The sequence below is a fragment of the Balaenoptera musculus genome, chromosome 18, assembly GCF_009873245.2.
Source record: "Balaenoptera musculus isolate JJ_BM4_2016_0621 chromosome 18, mBalMus1.pri.v3, whole genome shotgun sequence".
Lineage (NCBI taxonomy): Eukaryota > Metazoa > Chordata > Mammalia > Artiodactyla > Balaenopteridae > Balaenoptera > Balaenoptera musculus.
In genome coordinates, this window is record NC_045802.1 from 50,263,552 (window position 1) to 50,284,166 (window position 20,615).

The following is a 20,615-nucleotide window of genomic DNA, read 5'->3' on the forward strand; positions in this document are numbered from 1 at the left end:
TATTCCAATGAAATAATCACAGATGCAAAGAAACATCTGTGTTATAAGAGAAAAAAAGTTTATCTTTTATAAATAAATAAATTTTTATAAATAAAAGATCCAGAATAACAAAATGGTCGATTAAATTCAGGTGCATTCATTGATACTAAGACTCACTTTTTTCCAGATTTTAACATCTCTGAAATTGGAATGTGTCTTATGGTAGCTGGCCCCTTATTATCACCATCAGCTACAAAGTAGCTACAAAGTAGCTGTCATCAGCAGGCATGCATTAACTTGGTCACAGATGTTCATCTTGTCATTACCTCAAATGATTGATGTACATTGTTGGTACTGCACATGTTGATTTCACTGCCATTTAAAATGTCTTCAAAAGTAACACTGTGATTCAGTATTGAGATGAAAAGTTATTGTGTACACAAATAGGCATGTAAACAGAGCTGCAGTGGGTAAATTTTATATTGGTGAAGCACATATTCATCTAGGAGAAATGATCACTATTCCATATTTTGTTCCAAAGTAAAAAATCGTGTGTTTTATAGAACCTAAGTAGATGAAACTGTGCTACATTTTGTTTTCTGCGGAATATGCAAAAGAAGCATCTCCTACACGCTAAGTAGTGCAACTCAAGGCAAAAGCATTGCCAAATGCTTAGGATAGATGAAAGAAATGTCAAAGCATCAAAAGGCTGGTGTAAGCAACAAATGTGTTTCAGGAGATCATTAAGGCTTTGTGTCATAGCTTAATTGGAAACATTTTTTTTCCTTTCCTAGTAGTATGTAAAATAATGTGTCCTACAGTTAATGGCATCTTAAAATCATTTAAAATAAAGACTTCCTGGAGACATAGAAAAAACTTTGAGCTTAAATAAAAATATAAAAGAAGAATATAAAATTGCAAACTCACAACTATGTGAAATAATTTTTAAATAGTGTGGAAAAGTGAAAGAAAATATATTAAAATGTTAAAAATTCTGTAAAGTGAGACTATAATTAATCCTTATTTTCTTCTTCCTTTTTATGTTGCCCAGATTGTTTTTTTTAACTTTCCATGTTTTTTTTTCTAATAATAGAATGTAAAATTGGAAATGTTTTTCTTTTTTTTTAAATTGAAGTATAGTTGATTTACAATGTTGTATTAATTACTCATGTACAGCAAAGTGATTCAGTTATACATATATATACATTCTTTTTTAAAAAAAAGAATGTTTTTTTAATTAGTTCAAAATAATGTTTAGAATATTAAAAACAAAGGTGGAAATGTACCCTCCAGGGACTCACCACTTCCTTTATAACCATGATTGTTATCTATCTAAGCCTTTTTTGAATCTGTTTATATTTTATATCCTTATTGTTCTGTGAGATTCATAAGCTTCCAGTTCCACCTCCTGCCAGGTGTTCCTAGATTGGGCCCATGCATGTCAACCCAATCTATATTCTTCACACTTTCATAATGTTCAATCAAACTTTCTTGGCCTTTGCTATTCCAACCACAAACGCTAATTTATTAAATTTTTTCTAAATATTGAAGCTCTTTCAGAAAAAGTAAGGATCTTTCCAACTCATCTTTCTTAATACTTATAATTATTTTGAGTTCACTACCCTAGGCTATTCTGAGATCAGGTCTATAGCAGAGCACGTTTATTCCTAAGTTATTTATCCAATTGTGGCAACTTTCAACTTCTTTTCTGTATGACAGAAACTAAGAGGAACAAAAGAGGAAACACATCTTTTTTCTGGGTATATTATCGATCAAAGGGCTGTCTAGCTGGTATAGTTTGCAGCCATGGACTTTTTGATAGTAACCTTACTATCATAAACTAGAATCTCTGAGTTCACTGAGAAGATGAACAAGGAGACCATAAGGTGAAGATGGAACAGAAATAAGGAAACACAGAGGCTGAATTAAACCTCAGAACCAGGGGACTCTGGACAAGCTGAATTCACGCTGGGGAATGTATCCCCAGGCCCATCTTTTTCTCTGCCCTGGATCTTTCTAAGTTTTACCGCATTAACAAAATCCATCTCTGTCTTCTCTGGTCTCTCTCATTCTTCTACAGTTGAAAAACAAATTGTGCCCAAATGCCACAGGCAGCCTTGGGTTGCAAACAGGAAACAGGATGAACCCCAACTTCACATGCTTGGGCTCCTCCTCAGTCAATGCTGATAGAAGACATCCCCCAGAGGAGCATCTCTATTTGTCTCTGCAGTTAGCAAGGTCGCATCCTTTGTGCCTCAGGCACATGCACACTTCTGTCACTCGTGAAATCTGTGAGTGGCCCTCCTGAAGATGTGGCGAGACTATCAGAGCAATCAGTTCCACAAAGAAAGATCACCGTGCCCCAAACTAAGCTCTCCACTGGCACCATCAATCAGCCAAGTCCTTCAGTCTCCCACAAGTAAACTTATTTGATGGTATAATTATAAAATCATCTAAGCATTTAACCTGCAGCCCATAAGCTTGTTCAGCTCCCTATTTGTGCCCCATCCCACCCCCAACTAGTTAAAATAATAAATAAATAAAATCTGGTTTGATGCTGCTCGCTAACAACTGATAATCAATACCTGACTTGGTCTGAGAATGAAGTTCAAGACTTAATTAACTTTGCCAGAGCTAGACTTTTCCCAGCGACTTGGACACAGAGGCATGGTGGGAAAGGATGAGATGCAGAGATGACACGGTGATACAGAGCTTACTGCAAATCAGAGACACAACACATCAGCTCAGCATGGGGAGAGGAACATCCGGAGTGCCAAGTTGAAGGAGATGGGAGAAGGGCGTGCTGGAAGTGTCTTGTCACCGTCACATTAAGACTTAGACTTTGTGGGACTTCCCTGGTGGCACAGTGGTTAAGAATCCGCCTGCCAATGCAGGGGACACGGGTTCGATCCCTGGTCCAGGAAAATCCCACATGCCGCAGAGCAACTAAGCCACAACATCCAGCATCTAAGCAACTAAGCCGCATGCCACAACTACTGAGCCCACGTGCCACAACTACTGAAGCCCGCACGCCTACAGCCCATGCTCCACAACAAAAGAAGCCACCGCAATGAGAAGCCCACGCGCTGCAATGAACAGTAGCCCCTGCTCCACGCAACTGGGGAAAATCCATGCACAGCAACAAAGACCCAATGCAACCAAAAATTTTAAAAAATTTTTTTAAAAGACTTAGACTTTGTAAAGTCAAATCTGCCAAAACTTGTAAAATAAGGATACATCTCATTGCTCTGACATGTGTGAGATGTTCATTAGCATTTCATGCAGGCAGGCAGAAAATTGCTGGGGAAAGGAAGAAATCACATTCTGAGCTCATCCCCCACCAAGAGCTACAGATGTGGAATTTCTGCACAGGAGGAAACCATAGCATGCTGGCAACTCTTCATCAACCCAACCCACAATGGTCAACTCTTCATCAACCCAACCCACAATGAAAACACAAAGCAAGCAAAAGACGCTGCATTTTTACTGCTCTCCGTACGTTGAGAGTATGTATCAGTCTTAGGAACATTTCCCGGAATCATTACATAAACTCTCTTTTCACCTGAAGTACTGTGCTCCCTACCTGAATTCTGTTTAATTCATTAGAACAGAGGTATGATTAACTTCTTTCATGATCAAATATACTAGAAATCTGGGGAAATGGGGAAAGAGGGAAGGAAAGGCATTACCGCATCCAGAGCACCAGAGGGAGGCTGGGTTTCATCTCTGTCCCAGCCCCATTCTTCCAGGACTTTTCAGAAGAGGAGCCCTCTCCAGTCACGTAGGGCTCCACAGCCCCAAGTGATAAGCCAACCTCGATGCTGGATTAGACTTTCATCTTTCAGGTTATGTTGGTACTTGCCACTCTGCAAGTTCCCAGTTATCCATGGCAACAGGGAAAACATGAAGCAAATGAAGGCAAGGCCTTCAAATACTTTACCTCATCCTTCAACACCCTTTTAGCAAAACTGATTAACATGGAACAAAGTGGACTGTTTGACATTTTATCCCTTCCGCCTTTAATTGCCCTGTTTCTGGTGGAAGAGTAATGAACAGCGACATGGTCTAAAGGCTGAATGTCTAAGGAGGACAAAGTGGGCCGGACTATCGGCACCTGATTCTGAAGAGTCGGTTTTGCACCTGAGTCACTTCCAAGATGAGGGCTTTATCTTGTGGGAGCCTAGACTGACCAGTCTTTGGCCTAAGTAGTGCTTTGCGTTACAAATGTATGCTGAGGGGGAGGACAAAATAAGAAGCTATTACATTGTCTTAAATGTGTGTCTTTGAATTGACTTTGTGTCACCTGCCGCTAAACACCCTCATGTTGCTGCCTGCAAAGGACTGACAGCTTTCAGCTGCTGCTGTCACCGTTCCTTCCATGCTGACAGATCGTAGCACCAAACCTTAGCACCCCTTTCTTTTAATATACCAGGATTTATTCCACATCATCTATTTCTGATGGTTCATCACTTAAAACAACAAAAACCAAAAAGAACAACCTGAGAATATTATTTAGCTGTTTAAAAACCATACTGTTGCAGAAAATTCAATGACATGGGAAAGTGCTCATCATATAATATTAAAAGAAAACACCCAGATACAAAATTATATATGCAACATGATCTGATTTGATTATGCATATACATGTGTGTGTGATTCCAAAATATTAATCTTGATCGTTTCTTGGCAAAGTGGTTAAGAGTAATTTTGATTTTCTTCTTTATGCTTTCAAAAATTTACTAAATTGAGCATGTATTATTTTTATAAGCAGAAAAAAAATAATCTTTTCAAACTGCTACATGGAGGTAAGATAGTCCTCAGTTTAAACCTGCATGTTATTGTTTATTTATACCACATTCTACTCCACTAACTGCACTTCCTATCGTCTGGATATCCCAAGGCCCACATGGTTCAACTTTGTTTCCGGCATCCGGGATGCAAATGAAGCAAGCAGGCTGACTTCTGGGTGACTCCTCAGTGCATCATGTGTCAGGAAGCAGAAGGAGCCAGAAGAACTGGCTCCTGGTCCCCATCCTGTCCCCAAGAGTAATCAGGGCCTTGGAAATCCCTGAGCATCCTGGGCCAAACTCTCCCCATATATGAACTGAAAGATTGGGCCCATCTCACTCGAAATTTCTACTTTCCATGAGCTGCTAGATCCAATTGCAGCAGAATGCTCTAATCGCCATGAGTGTGAGGTTACTCCAAAGTTCTGTTCACAAAGCAAATGATTCTCACGCAACCAGAAGTGGTGAAAGCCAAGAGTCATAAATAAGCAGGAGATCCAACGTGCTGTTTTATCTCAGAACAAATCTCTCAGGCAAAATATTCATTGCAGATGTAAACACAGCCCAAATTTGGGGCAGGGGCTCAAAAAAGAGATAGGCAAGGTAGTCTTTGAGAAACATTAAATTATATAATATTCCAAACATAAATAAAGAGTTAATATTTAAGTTTAACATTTAAGTTTAATAGTCTGAATTCATCTGAATCATCAGGCGACTCAAGTATAAACACCTGGAATAATTACAATAACCTGATCTGAACAATTAGTCATAGAAAATATAACCCTTAACTTGGATGGGATTATTGACATTTTAAAGCTAAACTCTGAAAATTATACAAGCAATACATAAATTCACTGTAAAATAAAATTCAATCCATACAGATATACATAGAGTAAAAACTGGAAGTTCTCCTTCAAGTCTCACCCTCTGCCCACCCACTCCTCTACCTACAGGTAACCTGTTTTAGACCTTTTAAAAGTACATATCTTTACATGGTTCCTATCTGTCTCTCCCAAAACACCACAAGAATATCTATAAATATCATAAGTCTTTGTTCTGTCAAATTTAACCAAAAACTTGACAAATTTCTTACTAAAATGGAATAGTTGCTTTTCAAGGAAAAGTCCATTATTTATAGCTTCTAGAATTGATGCTGACCATTATTCTCTATCTCTGCTAAATTTTGTTATCTTTAAAATAATAAGCAAATAAACATGGATATTAGAGGAAGAAATGTTACTAGGACAGCAAGAACAGCACAGAAGCCTCTGCGTGTGCCGTTCTTGGCCTCCCAGACACAGGCATATGCCGCCCTTATTAGCTCAGACCCTTAACTGAGCTCAACAGATGCCCCAGGTTAGTTCCCATTTGACAACACATCCTGCCTGTGGGCACTGCTAGGAAACAGCATCACAACTCTTGCTTCTCTGCAAAACCCCGACAGAGCTTCGGGTTCGAGAGGAAGGATCAGGTATTTTGCAGGTACTAGAAGTCCAGAGATGGCACTTAGGGACCAGCCCTTAAGGTTTCATTATTTAAATGCTGACACAGACAATTTATTACTGGAAAAACCAACTCTGTGCAGAGATCACTTAAGTATAGAGCTCACCTAAGAGGGGAAAAAAATAATTTAAGGAATTAAATACAATTAGCCAGACAGCTCAGGCCCCAAAACTTATTACATTAGGCTCAGGGAGGGGAAATGATGCTTTTGTTAAAGTAGAGGAAATACACTCTATCTACTAATAAAATCTATCATTTATTGGTGCTTTCTATTCTAAGCATCTTATGTAAGTTGAACAATTTAATTTCACCATAAACCCAGACAAAGGTGCTATTATCATATCCATTTTAAAGATGAGGAAACTAAAGAACAAAGAGCTGGTCAGCTTCATCTTGACAGGATCTTGGCTTTCCCTCCTAGTAGCAAAATGGCTGCAGTAGTGTCAGCCTTTACATCTCCTCACCACACCATTCAGAGGAAAAGAAGCTCTCTTCTGGAATCTGCATTCTCACTGGCCTGATTGTGTTACACGCTCTTCCCTTATGGACAGGGAGACTGAAATATTCAGATTAAACTAAGCCAATCAGCACCATCCGATTACATACCTGGAGGTATAAGTAGGATCAATGTCATCTAAACTTCCTGGGGGATAAAGGATGCTGGAGAGGTGAACACCAAATGTCTACTACAGTACTCGTCAGCCAGAAAAGCACAGAGAGTTTCTCCAACAGTATAATTATAATCATAGCCCAGCTTGAAACTCTTAATTCCTATTGGCACTATTTGTTCTGGAACAATATGTCCTCCATGTAGTTACCTTTTTTTTTTAAGTCAAATTTTTATTCTATCTCCTCTTCCCCAGAATCAATATTTCCTAGGGACAATAGGTTTGCAATACATTTTGGGCACTCTGAGGCATATATGTGATAATTACTTTTAATTAGAAAATTTGATAGTGCAGAACTAGGACTATCATATACTTTGTGATTAGAGAAGAATCAAGATTTCAGATGAGAAGATTCTTTCTACCTAGTCATCTTATGTATGCGTTATTTTACCCCTGAGTTATAGAGTTAGTGCTGTAGATTTAGCCCTTTGCTTACACACAAGCAAAGCACACAAGTGAAATCAAGAACTGTATGAGCCCTTCTGAAGTACTCAGAATTGTTCCTCTGCTTTTATTCTAAACAGATAATTAGCTAACCAATTTAAAAGATGTTCTCAAATGAAGATGCCACAGTGTTCCTTGGGAACACATCTTAAAGTTTAATGACCTTCACTATCAGTGTGACGCTTATATTGAAACTAACATTGAATTCAAGTTAATCCAATAAATATTTGTTAAATTTAGGGTACCTACTATGTAACCATCTTGATCATGCCCGTGTCTCGATAGAAAACATCCTCTACAGTAGCCTTCATAAACTAGAAGACCACAATTGTACATAAGTTGATCAACACATAGGTATCTGAGCATCTGTGCTAGGAAAATAGGCATGCAAACAAGTGTAAATGTTATCCTCAACCTTACCTCTCCAGGATACATGGTTGAATTCCATCTTCCTAGTTATTCATCGTTTCCATGGCTTTTCTCTGGACCTTCTGCTAGTTTTCCACAGCTACGATAAATTGATGTCTCACGATTGAACTCCACAAATAGAAACAACAAAATGGATTCTGGAAAAAAATAAGTGGTTTATTTTGGGAAGCAGATTCCCAACCACAATGCTTTTACATTAAGTTGTGCTTGAATGGAAAAGAAAAATAAATATAAAACTGAAAGAGTAAACATAAAAGATATCACCTAATAATCCAGGGAGGAACACCTCATATGATTGTTACTAGGGACGACTAATCCAGTACATCCCTTGGCTAACACCAGCTGTCCATAACTGAAGCAGACCAGCAACCATTCCCAGGCCTACAACATACATGCACGCTGCCAAGAAGGACTAATTCTATCAAAGCCTGAGCAGCTCCAAAGTTCATTCAGTTCTGCTCTTAAAGAAGTTTCAGAATCATTTTAGACCTCTCCAGTGTGATTTAAAGCTCCGGAACAGGCCTATTAAGGGGTGATTGAGGTCATCTTGTTTAATGCAAGAATCCCTCTACACCCATGGTTATCCATCGACCCAGAAATGGGAAGGTAAGCATGGCTGCTCCGATAATTGTCAAGTTCCAAATATCGGGAAGCCATTCCTTACACTAAGTCAAAGCCAAGTCCTTATACCCCTCCACTCTGCCATTCCCACCAAAATATGTCTAATCCTTCTTCCAATGACAAGCCTTTAAATAGAGGAAGTCAGCTATCATATTCCCTTCTTAGTCATATCTCCTCTGTCTTCTTCATAGAACATCCTACAGCTCCCATATATTTCGTGTCATCTTTCTCCTTGTCACTTCAGTTAAGCAAGTTAAGTGATACAAAATCTAGACGTTTTGAAAAATGTACCTGCTTCCTTTTCTACCACACTGCTTTTGTTAAAGGTGTTTATATTCATTTTGCAGTCACTCCGAATTAAACAAATAAGTGAACCAGTACACATCCCAATAAGGATTTACCCTGAGGATGTCCATTTTGTCATGAGTCAACATTCATACTACTTTGTGTCTCTTTAAATGATACTCTGCTGATTTCCTCCACCTTTGAGTCTCTCTGTATTTGGCCTTCCCCATTCAGTCATTCTTGCCCAGGAGATTAAGGTCAGGTAGCAAATGCCTCTTTTCTCCATCATCTAATTGATCATGCTGGTGTGACACTTCAACCTCTCCTTCATCTGGAGAAGTGGCCTCATGTTAGATGGTAATGTTGTGGAGGAAAAAACAGAAAGAGAAAAAGCCTATTAACCTTCAGAAAATGATGGTACAATTTGTGCTTCTCAACACCTGATTATTTTCTAAGCAGTAAAACTTTCAATTCATTAAGCCCTAGGTGGGTAAGTGATGCTTTTACAAACAGAGAACATGAGGTACCATTTTTCAGTGATTCTGTGGCAATCACACAAACTGGGAGAGATTGAAGTAATGACCAACTATGAAAACCACAGATCTGAGTTCCAAACACTAGGTGCTCTGTCTGCACATTTCTACATTGTTATTTAGATAGGTAATTCTAACATGTAACTCCAAAAGGCGGAATTCAGACCTGGTCTGAAAGACCTGGGTTATAATTGTAGGTCAGACCGAAGTATTCAGTATAGACCCAGCTTCTACTGTGTATAGTACCTTTACCTATCTTAACTCAGTTATCCTTCAAAACACCCTGTCAAGACCCAGGAAGAAGGGCTCCATTTTACAGATGAGATCACTGAGGCTTGGAGACTTATGACTTGATGAAGCTCACATAAGTGCCAGATGGAGTTAAAATAGGAAATAAATCAATCATTGAATCAGGATACCATGCTAAGTATTCATCGTAGTAGTCTTCAGTGTTTATTATAGCCTCTCTTCTCTGAGATCTAATATAAGAAAATTAACTTCTGCTTTTACTTGCCCTAGATTTTGACAAGTGACACAAGCAAAAGTCAAAAGAGAAGAAGGATCCTAAGAAGGTTGCAAACATGTGTCCTGAAGGATACATCCCCAGGCACTGCCCGGCAGCCAACCCTAATCTTGGCTTCAGTGATGAGAAGCCATCACATGCTCTGATAATGCACGAACACTGCAAGGTTATCTTAGCACCTGCTAGTGGCCACGCCTCCTTCTGTTCTTTGCTACAGAAACCTGACTCTAGATACATATTTCCAGCAAGTATATAGGACCTTACAAAATACTGGGTCTCAAGACAGGAGTACCCAATGTTCCACCCTCTCTGGATTAAGGTATGAAAACATTTTTTTTAATGTACCAGTGTGGGGAGGACATATTTTTTTCTTTCTCATTTTCTGAGATCACTGGGAATTTTCTCACTGAAACTTTTTTAGAAAAAAAAATCCTTGGGGGGGCTGTGCCATTTTCCAGATATTTCTGAACCTTCACACTACTTACTCTGGGATTAATCACATGAATATCGTGAATCATTTTTAGGTAATTAAGCACAGAACAATTTTCTAATCTCTACTTTGCCATTTTCTTTATAACTGTGGGCTAGTGACATATGTTCCTTCATCTGTAAAATGGTGATAATATTAGCCTACTCCAGGGAGACTTTGTAAGAATAATAGAAGAAAAGCCTTTAAGTTCATCTACAGCAACCACCCCCATGGATGAAGATTTCTAAGGGATTTGGGAGGAGTGGGAGGGAGCACAGAGGGAGTGGGATGATACAAGGAACTGAAAGAAAGAAGTCCAGCCCACCCCTCCCCCAAGTATAGCACCCCACCTTATCTTTCTCTAGTACAAGCTCTCTCTTATGATCTACTTCTTCTTCTGGTCCAACAGTTTCTCCATCAGACCTCCTGCAGGTCCCAGGTAACTACTAATCCCATGTTAAGAACACTTGCTTAAGATTTTGCTGGAGCTTCTCACATTTCTATATATGCATTGCTGATTTTAAGACTACCCAAAATATGTGAAAGCCATGGCTAAAGATTCTTTCCTTAAGGAAATTATAGTGATGTGGGATCTGTTTACTTTTCACCTTGGAAACGCAATACATTACCTTCCATTTCCTGTTTTAGGCTTAATATGGTTGACAAGCTCATATAGCCCCATATCAGTAAAGCAAAAGCTGGTCTCCAGTGTAGACCACCCTGTCATTCTTAAATACACAGTCAGCCTTGGAGGGAATAAAGTAATACCCACCATTGGAGAACTAAGGAAAACAAAAGAGACTAACCTCAACTGAACACCAGCAGGGCAGAATTGTGAAAAAATAAAGCCACAACTTTACTGGATTTAAAAGGAAATTACATAGGGAAAAGCACGTTTCTTTTGGTACACCCAAATAAACAACATTTAACTCTATTAGTAACTTCTACTAGTAGTTAATGGCTACTCTCTTCTACTGAAAACACTTAGTTTGCAGACAGTGTTCATCAGTGCTTATGGGTCAAGACACCGACAAAAACTCGATTGAAAATATAACAACTTAGGCTCAATTTTTTGATCACAGATGTCAGTGTTTTCAAAATGCTAGAATATCATTTAATAGCAACCACTTTTTTAAAAAAGAGAACTCAACTGTATTTGTCTATAAATTTAATGTGATAACCCTACTTTTTTAATTACATAAAATTTTAGTATCTATATTGAATTTGATGAAGATGTTTACCCATATAGCTAAACAACAACTAACTCTTTCTTATAGGAACAAAATCAAGACAAAAGATATACTCGTCAAGTATAAAATCTGATAATTTTTAGTTTAGCTTCACAAGTCTTAAAAATGACCTAGACTAGATGATTACATATTCGTTCTCCTCTTCCTTTCCAACCACCTGCTTTGTATCATAAGCCATACTCCTCCACGCTTTTGATCCCTTTCCTGCATATGTTAAAAGGCCAGTGGTCCAGTAATTTCAACCTCTCTCTATGTGTTTCCATCTACCTTTTCAACAGTTATCAAATTAACTATCTGTTCATCTCCAAGTCACTACTGAAGCACCCCATAAATCAACAGATGTGCTTTTGATTCAATACATTACCCTCATTCCTTCTCTGCTAGACCCTAAAGAAGTAATTCAGATTAGGGAAAATCATTTCCAGAAGAGAATCCTCAAAGGAGTGTTTCATAGCCTTCAAAAATCTACATCAAATCTGTAAAACTTTGATTGTGAAGTATTAATTAAGCACTACCATTGCAAGGTACCATTAAAAAGTGGCAAATATCTGTGTACATACACAAATGCATGTATATAAAATAAATCAAATGTAAATACATAGGTATAAACTATTTCAGTAGATAGTTGTGTGCATGTGTGTTTAATATTTTTGGCAGCTCAGGATCCACTTATCCTTTCTATAAAATACAAATTTTCTTTTAGAGAACTACATCTTTCCAGTAGTATTATTTTAGTGGAACAGTAAATCCAGTGCCTGCCTCCCACTAGGAATGTCAAATAAAACAGCACTGCTTACACTTTCTCAGAAGAGTCAGAAGCCCAGGGAATCAGCTGCTGTCTTCCAGGATTTACATCTTATGTGAGAGATGCTGGGATGGAGGAAACTCTTGAAATCATTCTTTCCAGCTATGGTCCCCTGACACGGCTGTTCCTTGTCTGGAAACATTCTCAGCCCTTCAGAGCAATCTTAAGTAATGACTATTGCCAAACCCTGTTCTCAGCTTTCCAGTTGATTTGCTGAGCTCCTGGTCAATTTCCAGGAGATTCCCTTCTTAAATTGCCCAAAGTCAGTTTCTGTTGCCTACAGCCCAAGGACTCTGACCATTACAGTTACTGATGAAATAAACACTGAGTAGGAACACACATCAAATATATTATTTACATTTGGGGCAATTAGTATATATGGATAGATGCATCCAGTTGATCGACGAGTAAAGAGGATCCAAATGACAAGAGCTGAGAAAACGTCTTTTTCAGGCATCACACACACACACATATACCTAGCGATATGTTCTGAAATTTCATTAGTACCTCCAATGGAATATCAATTAAAATTGTCAACAGGGGTTTTCAGTGAGAATTCCAATAGTGAAGAGATGAGTCACCTCCCTGTGTTGAAAAATTTTGTACTTTATGCAGCAAGTTTAAAGAACATTTCATCCAACTATTCAATATATGTGTAGATTATTATACTCAAATGGCTGAGGGCATTTCATTGTTCACCCTTGCTATCTCTTTTAATAGCTACTTACTATCCTAATTCCCCTACATCACCCAGCAAAGAGGGGATTTCTTCACTTTGTTGATGCAGAGCATTAACTTAATGTTGCAGAAGGTCTTCTCTTTTATAAACTTATAATACCTTTTCTCTCCCTGTGCTGTAAGTCTGATTTAATTATCTCCCAGAAATCAGTAAAGGTACTATTATTGTCTTTGCTTGCCCTTAATCCTTATTTGATTAAAGTACCACATGCTTAATTGGACTGGGTTTACCTCAACCTCCTCAATTCTAAATATCAAAGGCAACAGTGGGACTGCTGGGGTGACTTTAACAGGCACCCTGGATTCAACAGACGGCTCTGGGATAATCAGTAAATCGATATAATCCACAAAATGCCAGTTCCTCTCCTTCCTGCTGCCCTGTACTGCCAAGCCCCCCGCATCTCCTCTGAGCACAGGTCCCCTTCTCTTTCAGAGTTCTAGCCAGCAAGGGAAGAGAGATATTTATAGGAATCAGGAGGGTGTGTGAAACCTATTATTCCCCATTCTAACAGGCTGGGATCTTTTTCAATCTTGTAGGCCTTTGAAAGACTTCAAGTGCTATTTGATTGAAGCCCTGCAGTATTGACAAGAAAGGGCTCACTAAAAATTTCAGCATTTGAAGAAGAAAGAGAAAAACATAGGCCCCTGTCAACACACATTTTTAAAGAAACTACATGTATCATTGTGATGCTTTTACCAGTGAGTGACCTTTAAGATGTCAGGAGAAATAGAGAAGGAAGGAGGGAAGGGAGAGAGAGAAAGAGAGGGTTGGTTGTCTTAGCTCTAAGAGGGAGCAGTATTACACCAAAACCATTTTCCCACCAGCAGACATTTCCAGGGTTTCCATGAATACCAGGCACACCTGTAGCATAGGAGAAGACATTTCAATATCACCCTAAGTGTTAGTTTCCTATAGGGCTGTCATAACAAAGCATAACAAACTAAGTAGCTTAAAGCAACAGAGTATTTTTCTTTCACAGCTCTGGAGTCTAGAAGTCTGAAATCAAGGTGTTGGCAGGGCTGGTTCCTTCTGGAGGCTCCAAGGGAGAATCCGTTCCATGCCCCTCTCCTGTCTTCTGGTGCTTGCTGCCACTCCTTGGCATTCCTTGGCTTGTAGCCACATGGCACTCTCCCTGTGTGTCTCTGTGTCCCTGTGTACAAACCTGCTTCCTCTTATAAGGACACCAGTCATTGAATTAAGGCCCCACCATAATCCAGGATGACCTCATCTTTACTTGATTACACTGGCAAAGGCTCTATTCCCAAATAAGGTCACATTCACAGGTACTGCGGGTTAAGACTTCAACATATCTTTTTGGGAGACACAATCAACCCACAACACCCTCTATAGTACAAAGTAGCCTTGTGCTACTGCTTAGCTATTCCGTGTTCCTCTTTGTATATTCAACCCTTTCTTGAACTGGTTCTCAGTCACTGTGGGCCTTACATGGATGTACTGTCATATTTTAATTTAAATTTTATAGAGTAGAAGACAATTTGCTGTGAATAAGAGGTGAGAAACATAATCTATCTGGATCCAAATAAAGACTGCTCACTAGAACACACAAGAATTTTGCCTTGTAAGTATATGAGAGAAGGGCAAGCAGTAAGTCCACCAAAATGAACACCACTGGAGCAAACTAGTGAGCAGTGTGAGAAAGGGGAAGGCTTTCCTGGACACCATGAAGCATCACTACACTGCAATAGCAATTGCACTGTAATCGTTGCTTGCCTGTTGTGCTGTTGGGAGACCCTCAGTCTCTTGCAGTGTGCTGTCAATCTGTTAATGCCTAGAACACAAAAATGTTAAGAACCTCTGGATTCATTGTTGAGTGTAGATCAAATGCTCCAACTCTAGCACCACTTCCACTGAATAATCATAATTTACCAGGTGCTTAACTCAGTACATTGTCTAAAGATGAGAATTTCAGACCTATAAAGGAAATGATTTGGAGTAGCAGAGAACTTTTTCACATTTATTCAGTGATTTGTTCCATGTATATAGGAAAATAAACCCGACTCAGGGCTCGGATAAAATCACTGAATGTCACTAGAAAAAAAAAAAAAAACTGATCTCAAGAATATGAATCTCAAGACACTTATAGCTTTTGGAGAGCACCTAGAAGGCTCTGTCCAGGCTCTAACCCCCAGCAGGTCACTGAGGAGCAAGAAATCTTGTCACTGGGGATTTGTTCTGAAGATGTGTGAAGAGCTGCTCGGCACAATGCAATACCCACCCCCACGTAACAGCTAAGAATTTATAGAGATTCTTTCATCAGATACTTTTCCAGTCAAGAGAGAGAGGAAGGCACCTTTCTGGGACACATAATGAAAGGAGAAGCAAAAGGGACCCAAATAATGTCACCCCTTCCTGGCTGTGCCCAGGGGCTGGCGCTGTAACTCTTCTCCCCATGGAGCTTCTGTACAGCATGTCCCTAGATGACATTTTCCATAACTTGGATGATGGAGGGGGAATCCATGAGGTATGAGACCTGCACAATTATTTTCTCAGAGAAGATTCATGTTCAGTGAAGAGAAATGAGGGAAAGAGATCTGGGGAAAAGGAAAAATAATGTGTTCTGTTTTTGCTCCAATGATCAACTTCTTCATCCCTCTGTCACCCTAACCTGCTGACTGCCGAGTCCTGTGTGTCTGATCCTGAAAGGCCAAGTGAACGTTAGATCGTAAAATGAGAGCCTAGGTCCCAGTGGCCTTCCATCACTCTGTACAGTCCACAGCAATCTACTCAAGAAGACACTCCCCATGCCCCACTGATATGCTGGGTCAGATGCAGAAACATCACCAATTAAATGCCAATAAGAGTGCGTAAATTTGTAGATGAGAGGAGGACTCTAGAAATGTGAGTGGTGCTGAATCTCTCCCGTCCTCACCTTTCCTTCTCTCTCCTTCAGAAACCTCTTCCCTACTTTTCTCCACAAAATCCTCCAGCCAGAACTTCTGGGCCACTATGCTGAGGCTACAACCAAAATAGCATGTTCTCTTTCATAGGACACACTGGTGCTGCCGAGTTAGTTATGCTTTTTGGTACTGAGGTGCAGCAAGACCATCCTGTGGCAGAGACTGGTAGGCATTTCCCTCTTCTGGGCACACAGCTGGACCTCCCTTCCCAGCTCCCTCGTAGTTAGTTATAGCCACAAAATTGAATTCTAATTAGTGGATTGTGAGGGCTGAGTGGCACTCACAGGTCTGGCCCATGAAACTCCCATGCACAGTAATCCGTGTTCTTTCTCCATCCACTAGTCTGATGCAACAAATACAACCACTTTGGAAGCCACATGGGGAGGACAGCAGAGCCACAAGATAGAAGGAGCTTGGGTCTCTGAATCACCACTAGGAGCCTCCAATCAATCCCTTTAGGGTGTTACATAAGTGAGAAGTAAACTTCTATTGTATTTGAGCCATTCTACATTCTTTACTCAGATTTGTTTGTAACAGCAATGAATCTACCTTAATTAATATGCACCTTCTTTCTGAGTTGCCCACCATGGGGCCTGTGTGCTTTCCTATACTGTCTATCACTAGAGCTTCTGAAACAATACAGCTGGTATAAGAGAACTTGTTCCTTACTGATGATAAAACTTTACTAAACAACAGGCTTCTATATTATTGTACAGAAGAAACAGGGTAAGCTTTAGAGTCAGACTGAGCTTGATCCCTTTTCCATAACATTCTGCCCAGGTGATCAATATCAGCTCACTTTATCTCTCTGACCCCAAACCCTTCTCTGTAATTGGGATCGCTAGCCCCAATTAAATATTAGAATAGAGTTGCAAAGCATAATGTTTAAGGGGTAGAATCAAAGCATTTAGCACAGTGCCTGGTACACAGTAGATCCTCAATGACTAGAAGGTATTATTATTTATATCTATTAGCATTTACTTGATTGTACCCTTTCAGTATAGGAACAATATCTTATTCATCCTTCTATCTTCAACATCAAGCATGAGTTCCTAGAAGATGTGGATTATGTCTAATTTATCTTTGTAACTCCACACCTAGAACAGTGCTGATTACTTCAGTGAAAGGAAGCTCTCCTTAGTATTAATATTATCACCAACTGTGACCTCCAAAGCAAGCATCATGTCTATAAATCTTTCTCTAGAATCCAGGAGGGGGACCTGCGCATAATAGGCACTCAACAATAGTAATTAATAAACTAATGTCTCGCTGGTAGGTAGATGATGTGATTCTGGTTATAGGCATTGGTAGGAGGCAGTGACCGTTATATAGCAGATGGGTCTGTGAGAGAATCTAGGTTCCAAATCAGTAGTAGCCTGAATTTTCAAAACCTCCTGTACTACATATGTGGCATCACTGCCCACCACAAACAGGACACTCATTCAAAACTAAGCATTCTCCAGTTCCCACTTGCATAAATAAGGCAGACAATGTAGCCTTCCCAGTGGCCTCACAAATTTGTCATGAAGGTCAAACACCATAATAGATGTGAAATGATATACATATATAGAAGGATACTATTATTGTTGTTACTATCAAAAAAGCCATCTTCCGTTATCTTTGTTATCAGCACTCTCATGGTTTGGATTCTTTCCCCTCATCTGGTAGGATATCCTGTGTCATATTCTCTCCCTGCATGAGGCACGACCATAAAGTAAAATATTAGGACAAATATTCTTATATTACATATTACATAAAGACAAATACTTTCGTTATTAAATTGACTGTTTCTTGGAAACACACCCAGAAATGACTCATCCCTTAGAAAATAGGGTAATAAAGCATTTCATTTCATCCAGGACAAGACTGTACCACACACAAGTAACACAAGCAGGTGATAAGCCCCACTGCACTTTCTCAGATTGTTTCAACAATGAGTAGACCCATAAGCAGCCTCTGAAATGAAAAACAGGAATTGGGAGGAGAAGGTAGAGCAAGAGCTGAAATGAGGAAAATAGGATGAAGTTAAGCTTTGACGTAGCTGGACGAAATGTAGTTCAATTACACTGTATGCATATAAATAATTGCCCTGATTACATCAAACGAAGCTTGAAAGAAGGTTAGATGTGTCACCAGGAGAGCTGCCAGGCTTAGGGCCAAATGACCCCACAAAGTTACATTCCCTTGGTGCTTTCTCCAAGTCCTCCCCTTTGGAGGCTCTGATATTTCACGCTGTTAGCACACACAAGTGAATTCATCTCTTGAGGATTTAAGCTCATGGGAGATTGAGGGATAAACAAAAAGGCCAGCACGTGCATTTACACTGAGCCATGTAGCATTCAGGATCTTCATGCATGTCTCCTCAAGCCAGCCCAGCCTCTGCAATTATGAATACAACACGGAACACAGACTGAAAGCAGAAGTTCACTTTGTGAGCCTAGCCTTGGAGCTAGCCTGAGGATTCAGATTATATGACTTCAGGTCCATTCATCAGCACAACAGGAACACACCTGTCTCCAGGAGTCCATGCATCAAGTCGGGGAAGATGGGTACCTTTTGCCTTCCCAGGAGACAGCCTGAAATGTCAATGCCAAAGTTGACCTCTCTTGATTCCCTGCATCCCACACTCACCTGTCCTTTACTCCCCCACCTAAACCTGGATGTCATACTCTTTCTCATTCTTCATAATATTGATAAGGTCAAACAAGGTTCTTGAGCCTCATGTTGATTGTATGTGAAATGTCTTATTTCTAAGGTTAATATTGCCAATAGATGATCTCAAGGACAATGGTGATATTTTTATTCAAGTTGTCACCTCTGCTTAGAAGAACTAGTGTTAGTTTTCCTTAGAGAAGAATATACTTGGCATGTTTTTGATGCAACTGCTACTCATTTGATGGTCGCATCTGCAAATCCTCAGGTATTCAACTTTCTTCTAAGAGACAAATATTCTTTTTATTAAAATTACTTCATAAGCACAAATTCCTTGCCAAAGGAAGTCTGAAATGGCAGATTTTGTAACTAAAATAACAACCAGTACCTGAGGCACAAGGAAGTTGTTGAAATAACAATAGACTGGGATTCAGAATACCTGGATTCTTGACCTTGTGCAGCCACTAAAGCTCTGGGAAGCCTGTTTTTCACACTTTCATTCTCAGTTCCTTATCTAAAAAGTGAGAGAGCTAGATGAGATCATTTCCAGGGTTCCTTTCTGCTCTAAATTTTTATGATTCTAAGGTACTTGAGCTGACATGCCAGACTACTGGAAAACATTGCTAAGATGGAAGAAAGAAAAGAGCTACCAGTGACTACATCTTTACCAAGTTTCAGGTGTTTTGCACACACCATCTCATCCAGTCCCTAAAACCACCCTATGAGTAGGTCCTATCATTATCTGTGTTTCGCAGATAAAGAAACTGAGGTCCAGAGCTGTTATGTGATTTGCCCAGTGTTATGGATTGAATGTGTCCCCCAAAACTCATTTGTTAAAGCTCTAACCCTCAATGTGATGGTCTTTGGAGGTGGAGCTTTTGGGAGATGATTAGGTTTAGATGAGGTCATGAGGGTGGGATCACTGCCCATCCTCATGATAGGATTAGTGCCCTTATAAGAAGAGACCAAAGAGAGACTCCCCCTCCCCCTGACCTGCTCCCTCTCCCTCTCTTTCTCTCTCTGCCATGTGAGGACATAACACTACAAGAAGGCAGCTGTCTGCAAGACAGGCATTGAGCCCTTACCAGGAACCAAATCAGCCAGCACCTTGATCTTGGACTTCCAGCCTCCAGAACGATAAGAAATAAATGTCTATTGTTAAGCCACACAGTCTGTGGTATTTTGTTATAGCAAGCTGAGCTAAGACACCCAATGCCCTATAGTTAGTACAACGTCTGAACCCTGTGCTAAAAACAGAGGTTGAACTAAACTATAGAAATGTCTGAAGAAATTGTCCCCAGGGCAGTCAGCTGAATGCCAAGAGTTCCCGTTTTTGGGTGCTGCTACTCTGAAGACAGGATTAAAATTAATTAGTGTCAGTGCCAACCCTACCCCCGACTGCATAGCAAATGACCTAGATGGTCTGATCTGAAGGACAGGCATCTAGAGGCAGCCTTGTATAGAAGTATCTCATTGGCCCAGGAGCTAGTAAGCGGGGCACCTGCTAAGCCACTGTTCGAAAGTCCATTCTTCAGGAATAAGCACTGCTCTCTCCCCAGGGCTCTCTTTCAAAGTGCAAACTCCACTGGATTGGGACGCAGAAGCTCATTGCTCCAAGCTGGCCTCTTAGGTGCAGTCGGCAAGGCAAGCAAGCCGCAGATGATGAGAGAGAGGGTGGGGATTGGGAGGACAGAACTGACTAGAGGGAGGAAAGAGAACGAGGGGGAGGGCAGATGAAGACAACCACCTACTTCTCCCTTCGCTGGGACCAATCCTAGAGTAGAGAATTCTGCTCCAGACTTGAGCGCGGATGCTAACACCATTATTTATAGCTCACAGCCTCCGAAACCAGGCGGCACTACTCATATGGGAAGGGTACCAGAAGAAGAAGGGAGATATGATGGTGGGGACATTACTACCGCAGATGGTGGCCATGCAAGCTGTGGTGGCAGTTTGCTCAGAGTGGATTCTGTTCTGCTTTAATGGCATCTGTTTCCAAGTTAGGGTTGA

General features: G+C 40.1%; 1 long non-coding RNA gene across 3 annotated transcripts in view; it reads right to left on the minus strand.

Annotated features, from left to right (window-relative positions):
• Window positions 1-20,615, minus strand: part of LOC118884079 — a 113,204-nt gene that overhangs the window by 6,172 nt on the left and 86,417 nt on the right. For all 3 annotated transcript variants that reach the window (XR_005017176.1, XR_005017175.1, XR_005017174.1), the window contains one exon: window positions 7,802-7,947. This is a non-coding gene — a long non-coding RNA (uncharacterized LOC118884079). The remainder of the gene's footprint in view (window positions 1-7,801; window positions 7,948-20,615) is intronic.